The 8,807-nt window shown below is 39.7% G+C and overlaps 1 long non-coding RNA gene across 1 annotated transcript; it reads left to right on the top strand.

Annotated features, from left to right (window-relative positions):
• Positions 1-1,487, top strand: LOC136070992 (uncharacterized). The gene is made up of 3 exons (XR_010632269.1): positions 1-159; positions 278-412; positions 1,240-1,487. It is a non-coding gene; the product is annotated as an uncharacterized LOC136070992 (long non-coding RNA).
• Positions 1,488-8,807: the final 7,320 nt, after the last annotated feature.

The following is an 8,807-nucleotide window of genomic DNA, read 5'->3' as shown; positions in this document are numbered from 1 at the left end:
TCTTTAATTATTTATTTATTTATTTTCCTTTTTTTTTGGGGGACCATCAGCCGGATTTTGAATGAGACATGGGTTTCAAGTTTCTTTTACAAGCCTTGCAATTATGAGCTGTTTGTGAAGCAATCTCTCAATATGGAGATGGCTATTGTAATGGCCTGGGTATGAAAGATAGTATTCTCCTGTATCTCATTCCTCTTTTTTTTCTTTTTTCTTTTTTTGACAAGTCTTTCCCGAGTTAATTTTTCTCAATATAGTCTCTTGCGTATTAAAATATCAGGATGCTGGCATGGACTGGATAATTCATCTTGACACTGATGAGTTATTACACCCAGTTGATGCTCGGGAGTAGTCACTGAGGCAGCTGCTGCTTGATGTGCCTGGGAATATGGATATGGTTATATTTCCTAACTATGTGGGTCCAGTGATTTCTCTTATTCAATTTTTTTTGTTCAATAATAGTACTATTAAACAATCATAGTACTAATAAACAATCATAATAAGTACAAAGTAGAAACAACAGGATTATGGAACATGAAATCAGTATTTTAGGGGTGTAATACTTTGTAACTGATCTAGATAGTCCATGTGCAATGTAAAGCAGTAATGTTCCACTAGGAGGTGCTAATTAGCATTTTGGAAGGACTTAATATAGAAAGGGAGGTCAAACTACACAAATTAAAGTTGGTGGGAAATTTTTGAAGCCTACCAGAAGTTGTTGCAAGGAAAATTTCTGTTGATGATGTAACAACTAACAAGATATAAGAATATAACTGAATGTTAAGACTCATGATAATTTAATGTGAACCAATTTGTGTGGAAATGTTGGATTCACTTGTGCATTAGTGGTTGCTTATATGCATAGTTGTTAATTAATTATAAAATCCTGGAAAAGGAGGTTTTGAATGCTACTATTGGACAAGGCATTTATCTTTATTGGTTTTGATGAGTGTTTGCCATTTTTTATGTTTCTCATGTGATAGTATTGTTGGCTCTTATGCATCAATTATAACTAAACACATATATTTGTGAGATACGTATGGAACATGAGCTTAATTTATTATGTAAAATATATCCAACAGTTCAAACAAGTGATTACAAAGCATAAGATGGTTTGCTACTTGTGTTTGTTTGTGAAAAATGGTTCTTTTTAACTTTGTGAGTGTAGGAAAATGGTTTGCTACTTGTGTTTTTTTGTCTCAAATTTTGTTCTTTATGGACTTGAACCTTAAATTTCTGTAGGGAGCAAGCTTACTGTAGGGAAGTGATGGCAGACATGGCAAGATTGGAACTTTGAGGTCAGTTGGGAAGTGTTGTTGCTGCTTGCTGGCCATGGCTATACTTCTTCATGCAATTAGAATGTAAAAAACTCCTTGTAAATATTTTTTGTGATGTGTAGGATCTTTGGTCAGTAGAACTTACAAACTGATATATTTTTTGTTGGGAACTAGCAAAATTTTGGCAATGAACTTCAGAAAATTTAGTATTTATTAAGTATCTTTTGGGAACTTGCTTTGTATTTCTTCATGCAAATTCGGGCAGGAATTTGAGATTTAACAAGGGAAAAAATGTTTATAGCCGCGTTTTTATAAATGCAGCTATAGACAAAACCCATATCAAAGGCTTTAGCCGGGTTTGGAAAACGCAGCTAGAGGGCAGCCTATAGCTGCGTTTTATAAAACGCAACTACAGGTCTGAGCCTACAGCTGCTTTTTAAACGCAGCCCAAAGCGGGTTTGTGGCTGCATTTTTTATAAAACGCAGCTATAGGTCTCAGCTTATAGGGGGTGGAAAAATGCAGCTATAGACCCGGTTTGGGTTGCGTTTTTAAAAACGCAGCTCTAAGGTTCCGCAAGGGGCTATAGTCACACAGGATAGGTTGTGTTTGGAAACGCAGCTATAGCCTATAGCTGCGTTTTTAGGGTCTATAGCTGCGTTTTTAGGGTCTATAGCTGCGTTTTTAAAATGCGGCTATAGCCCTCTTTTTTTGTAGTGTCGATTTCATTGAAATTGAGTTCCTTCACTTCCTTGTTAAGTCTGTATCACCCATATAATCGGCCACACCCACAAAAGGAAAAACCTATCAACAGCCACACAATATCACCTCCATCACAATCTAAAGCCTCAAACCACAACCACACCGAAACATACATCCAAATCCAAACACATCAAGATGAAGAGAAGGAGGAAGAAAATGTATCAGAGTCAAAAGGGTTCATTAAAGGGTTGTTCCAACCATGAGAATTAATGCTGTAGCAAAAGGATTCCAGATTATAACACCAAAAGATGCTCTTTGTGAAGGCATATCCACTTCTAGTATGCGTTGTGATGAAATAAAGAAAGAAAGAAAGAAGAGAAAGAAGACGCTGAGGGAAGAAATATGTGAATGGAGAAGAAAAGAAAAAAAGAAAAGAGAGAAAGAAGAGAAAGAAAGAAAGAGAAAAAGTTGAGAAATAAAGTAAGAAAGAGAAAGAGAAAAAACCTAAGAGTTGGTAAGGTTTGTGCAGTGTGGGTCCCACCAATTTCCCCACTTGTTCAAATTTTTAAAGAACTCAAGCTTTAAGAAAAGAGAGAAAGAAGAAGAATCTGGAGAAAGAAGAGAAAGAAAGAAAGAGAAAAAGTCAAGAAATAAAGTAAGAAAAAGAAAAAGAAAAAACCTGAGAGTTGGTAAGGTTTGTGCAATAGGGGTCCCACCTATTTCCCCCACTTGTTCAAATTTTTAAAGAACTCGAGCTTTAAGAAAAGAGAGAAAGAAGAAGAATCTAGAGAAGGAAGAGAAAGAAAGAAAGAGAAAAAGTTGAGAAATAAAGTAAAAAAGAGAAAGAGAAAAAACCTGAGAGTTGGTAAGGTCTATGCAGTGTGGGTTCCACCTATTTCTCCACTTGTTCAAATTTTTAAAGAACTCGAGCTTTAAGAGCTCAAGTTTTATATTACAAGCAACTCAAACTTGCCAAACTCGAGTTCCATGTGGGCTTTTAAATTATAAAATGCTAGATTAGTTTCTGCCATCGTATCACATTTTTGGAAACTCGATTTTCTTAAACTCGAGTTCTATGTAGAACTCGAGTTTTAAAATAGTGGTAAATTGCTTAATGTTTTGCAAATAGCAGTAGATTGCTAAATATTTTGGGCAAACATGGTATTTGGCCTTTTTGGCCTTAATTCGAGTATATAACTTTGCTGATCTTCTCATGGCTATAGTTACTATGGGCCCTAATCCGATTCTAACAGAAATTCAGTAGGAGAATACGTCCGGGTAAGCGGTAATTGGCATGCCAACGAGCTCACCTACCCAACCTCGCCCTTGGACATTGGTCGGTACCGTGCATAACTAACTACTTGTACTTGTGCTTTGTTTACCTTTATTATTGTCTAAAATTGTGTTTTTGTTTTATTTATTTATTTTTTTACTTTACGCAGATGGTAAGAGATTGAAGTTGGACATCAAGGTCGTACATGTGAGGGACTTAAATTTTGTTCTTTGATAAAAAAATTTTGTGAATTTCGACGGGTAGCTCCGAGTGTCTCACCTTATTCTTAGTTGCACCCCAGTTTACTCTACCTGGCAACCGTTCGGGCAGGCCCTATTAGTAGATAGCTCACTACTATCATACATTGACGTATGCCATCCAAACTTCCTCCCTCCCAACTTTACTGTAGGCAAAGCTCGGGACCTCGGCCTTTGATTGACTAGAGCGGAGTCCTTAGTTCTTGTGAGAGACGTATTAGCCGACTCAATTTTCCAAGGCCGCGCCGTCCATAGACCTATTGAGGAGTCCGGTGCCATTGTCCAACCAGTCGAACAGGTAAAGGTCGAATCGATAAATTCTTCCGAAGTAGAAGCTGAGCAAGAAGAGGGCAACATGGTGACCAGAAGGACAATGACTATAGAAAGGTTCATTCCCAGTGCATGCCCATCAGCTCAATAGTAGCAGGCCCTAGGCAGAGATCAGCACCCTTTAACCACCTGAACCCAGAAAAGATAGCGCATTGCTGATCCTCCTCGAGTACAAGAAGAAGCCCCTTCGAGGACTCCTCCAGTTGCTGCAGCGGGCGTTGTGGTTATTCGGGAGCCCATCGACAGAGCTCGTCCTACCTGGCAGCTTAGATCCAATGTGGCGTCTTCCTTCACACACCCGGCCGTAGGATGACAGACGGTTTTTAGGCTTGGGAATGAGCCCCTCCCTGTGACGACTAGTGTGAGAACCTAGGCTCAAGGCAAGGGTGCCCGGGTCGCACGAAGCCTGGGTCAGGGCCTGCAGCTCTCGAAAGACGTGCACTTCTTCTCGGGCGGTGCAGACGAATCCTTATCCTCCCAGCTCCAGTGGCATACCATAGTGGCAATTCACTTCTCTTTTCTTTCACAGATAAGTGTTTGCACTTTTCCCTCACACTTGTTAACATCGCGATTATAGGCAGCGCAACTAGCTTACATGCTCGAGGACTAGCTAAAAGAGGTTGCCGAGGATGCTGATTGAGAGAGGGCCTTGAAAGACGTGGCAGTGGCCATGACAAAGGACAAGGACAAGGTTGCCGAGGATGCTGAAAGGAGAGCACGAGAAGCTGAGAGAGCCTGGGGCTTGGCTGAACAAAGTCTGACTGAAACGGGTGAAAAACTAGGGGGGATGGAACTTAAGCTGGCTAAAGCGAAGAGCTTAAACCTGGCACAGGCCAATGAGATCGTGGAGTTAAAGGTAGCCCTTGAAGTGGGCGAGGACAAGTGGTACAATACAAGCTTCACAGATGCCGAAAACTCTGTGGAACCTATCATCTACCAGTTGCGGTGCCATGGGTTTGGCAAGGGGTGGGTGGCTGCTTTGCAAGCAATAGGGGTGCCAAATGACTCCCCCATAAGGAACCCCGAGCAAATACCTTATCCCAAGCCTTCTCCCCCTCTAGTTCAAAATCCAACAGGCGTCGAGGTAGAAGGAGACACTCCCAGCATGCGGGAGCTGGTGGAGGCAATTGACTCCCACGTGGAGTTAGTTGATTTCGAGATCACTAGTAACCTTGATGCCCTGCCACGCAGCGCCCCAACTTCCAATCTAGATCTTGCTACCCAGCCTACTGGGGATGCCCAAGCCAAGCATGTCGCCAATACTGTTCCCCGTCAGCTTGATGACCCTGCTGTTTAAAAAAGTTTACTTATTCCTCCCTTCGTTTACTTTTATCTTTATTTCATTTAGTTTGCCTATGGTCATCGGGATGTGGTGATAGAACACTTTATTTTATCTTCTGCCCAGTTTATTTAGTTTATTTATAGTCATTGAGATATGGTGACAAAACATCAGCTTTACTTAAATTCGCGGACAACTTTTATTGATGTTTGCTTTGGTGAAAAATTTTCATTAATATATTTGGAGTTAAATTACTTCGGCTATGTTTTTCTTTGCTTAACAGAATTAGAGTGCTTTTTTGACCGGCAATCAAGGTCAAGAGGCTTCTGCTTTTAGATTAAATAAAGGTAATGATTAGGTTTCCACCTGTTCGGTAATAGAGATCGTACCGGGAATAGGTCTTCATACTAAGATAAGGAAAAGACTAGGTTTTCCACCTGTCCGGTAATAGGGATTGAACTACGAACTTGTTTTTGTCCTTTAAAAAAATAGAGATCAAGTTTCCACTTGTCCGGTGATAGGGATCGAACCGGGAATAGGTTTCTATCTTTAGACAAAATAGAGATTAGGTTTCCACCTGTCTGGTGATAAGGATCGAACCGGGAACAAGTTTTTCTCCTTAGACAAAATAGAGATTAGGTTTCCATCTGTTCGGTGATAGGGATCGCACCGGGAACAGGTTTCTGTCCTTAGCTACTTGACGAATCAATAATGATGATAACAAGAGTGTGAATACACATGCATGCATATACATTGTTCACATATTACATTGCATTCAACCCAAGTTATTACATTCCAATGGTCAGTGGCAGAACTTTTTCAAATTGTGAACATTCCATGGCCGGGAAAGTGGTCTCCCATCCAAATCTTCCATATAGTACGCTCCTGCTCCAGCAATGGTAGTAATTCTATATGGCCCTTCCCAGGTCGGGGCCAACTTTCCCGCACTAATGTCTGTTGTGCTTCCTACCACTTTCCGTAGCACTAAGTTCCTGGCGCTAAACTCCCTCCTTTTCACATCCCTGTTATACCGCCAGGCAAACTTCTGTTGATATTCTGCTAGCCGTATGGTTGCTGATTCCTGGCATTCCTCTTACGAGTCCAGTTGCTTCACCATTAATTTGTCATTCTCGGTGGGGACAAATCTTGAAACCCCAGCATTGCACAAGTTTACCTTGGTCGGTATGATTGCTTTCGTTCCTTACGTTAGAGAAAATGGAGTTTCTCCCATTGACCTTCTAGGAGTCGTCCAATATGCCCACAAATGTTGGGCAGTTTCTCGGCCCACCTACCCTTAGTTCCCTCAAATCTTTTCTTTAATTTGTTTACAATTGTTCTGATAGTGGCCTTAGCTTGGCCATTAATTTGTGGATATTCCGAGGAAGAATACCTGTTCTTTATACCGAGATCACTACAGAACTTACGGAAGGCTTTACTATTAAATTGCAAACTGTTGTTAGATACTAGGGACTCTGGTACTCCAAATCTTATCACTATGTTTCTCCACACAAACTTTTTGACATCTACGTCCCGGATATTAGCCAATGCCTCAGCCTCCAACCTTGGCCTGAAGGACTGGGCCTAGAATTATGCTCACAATTTACTTATAGAGTGGGCCTGGTGTTTCCTACTAAGGGCAGTTCTACCCCGAGTGACACTTTAACTTCCTTTAACCCCAGTAAACACCCTTACTTTCCTCTACGGGTTACTCTCTTCCCTGGTTTCCCTAATTTGCTCTCTTTCTCTCTCTTTTCTCCCTTTTCTTTCCTGAGTTGCCAACCCCCATTCTTTACTCAATCCTCCTATTTATAGTATGAGGTTTGTGGGGGTTTCATGATTGCATTCTGGTTTCACTTGTGTGGGTGGGGTCCGATTTGATTATTCCTGACATGGAATATATCTCGTTAGAAATGGTGGAAGTGGATTTGGAACTGATTTTCGCCTCCAAAAGATCGCCCGACAGTGATACTCCCCAAGGCAATACCGAGCCACTAGGGGAGGTACGTTGTTCCGGGCATATGTGATCCCGAACAGACCATAAATGGTTGGACATGGGCTTATCTATCATGCACTCAAAAACGATATGGACTTACTATGAGGTTTGGGCCCAACTTTGATTCTTGAGAATGTTTGAGCTAAGGCCTAATGGGCCTGAGGCCATACCCCGTATAGTTACAGTCACTATGCTTTTAATGGAAGTTGTGCAATTTTTTTGTTATCAACTACTCCGATTAGGCTAATGTACAATGGTGCTATTATGTTAAAAAACCCTCATGGTAGAATAATAAATGCTTAGAGATTATCATACAAATTATGTGCCATAGGAAAGGATCAAAACTAGCTTAGGATAGAAAACTTAACATACTCTCTTCTTGAATCTCTTAATCATAACCCTACTGTATTGCTCCCGTCAAAAAGAGTAATATGAGTGTTAAGTATAAGAGATGACTTAATTGTACTTATCACAAACACGAGCCATAAAGCTCACTTGCTTAGTTATGCATTGAGAAGTTCATCTAAGTTATAAAAGATACAAAATTTAAAAACTTTGTTTCAATGGCCATCCAAGGTACACAAGTACCAATATACACAAACACACCCTGTTTTTGTATTTTTCTGATTTTTTTTTTTAAATTTTGAAAAATAAACAAAATAAAGACTAAATAACCTAACAAAAATAGACAAACAACATGAAAGCATGAAAGAAAAGTGCAGATGCATGAAAGTATGATTCCAAAAGCAGATAAGAAAACAAGCAATGAGAGTTCTACTTTAGATAAAAAGAATTAAAGTAGAGGACAAACAGAAAAGACAAGTCTTAGGCTCCTTTCTCACCCACACAGCATGAGTCTTTGGTCGTGAAGATTGATGTGCATGAAATATATACAATAAAATACTCACATATCTACATATTTAGCTTTACTTTTATGTTATTTTGTGACTGATTATGTAATATCTTTGTGTTGCAGGTAAGAAGGGCTTTACATGCAAAGTGGGGCTAGGCCAATTGAATCAAGCCAACTTACATCCAGCCAGGCATGAATATTAAATTTAAGTCCAATTGGAGTAAGGAATCAAATGAAATTTGCACCAAATTCAAGTCCAATTCGGATTAGGATTTCAGCTTGCACATCAGTTAGTATTTTCGGCATAACTTTCGGCTCAAATGTCTAATCGAGATGATTCAAGTTAGGCTGGAAAGTTAACTTAAAGGGCTACAATTTTGTAATTACCAGTAGCCCGAATTCTGAAGTTAAATAGGCCAAAATAGTCGGTTAAGTGAAGCCTAAAAATCTGGGATTTTCTCCAAACGGGAATTCAACTTGTAATAGGATTCCTTGACCTATTTAAAGGCTTTTTAGGGCAAAATTCAGGGGGTGGAGGCTAGTGCTAGGGCTGAGATGCAAAACAGAAAATTGGAGCAAGAGGCAGTGCTGCATGTGGCTTCTCGGTAGCTTTTCTCCATGATAGCATTGTGACTATTCCTTTCTCTATTTTATTTGTCTAGTTTAATGTTTAGTATTTTATTCTTTTATTTTATTTCAATTACCATGAGTAGCTAAATTTATAATTAGGGTTGAGGATGAAACCTTGTTAAGGATTATCAATAATATTTATGTGATTTGATTTTTCCCACAATAGTTGTTCTTTAATGATTTAAATTGTTCTTGCTTCATATCAATTGACTAAGATG

The sequence above is a fragment of the Quercus suber genome, unplaced genomic scaffold (genome assembly GCF_002906115.3).
Source record: "Quercus suber isolate HL8 unplaced genomic scaffold, Cork oak 2.0 scaffold_276, whole genome shotgun sequence".
Lineage (NCBI taxonomy): Eukaryota > Viridiplantae > Streptophyta > Magnoliopsida > Fagales > Fagaceae > Quercus > Quercus suber.
Note: the sequence above shows the minus strand (reverse complement) of the source record. Positions and strands in the feature narration are given on the sequence as shown.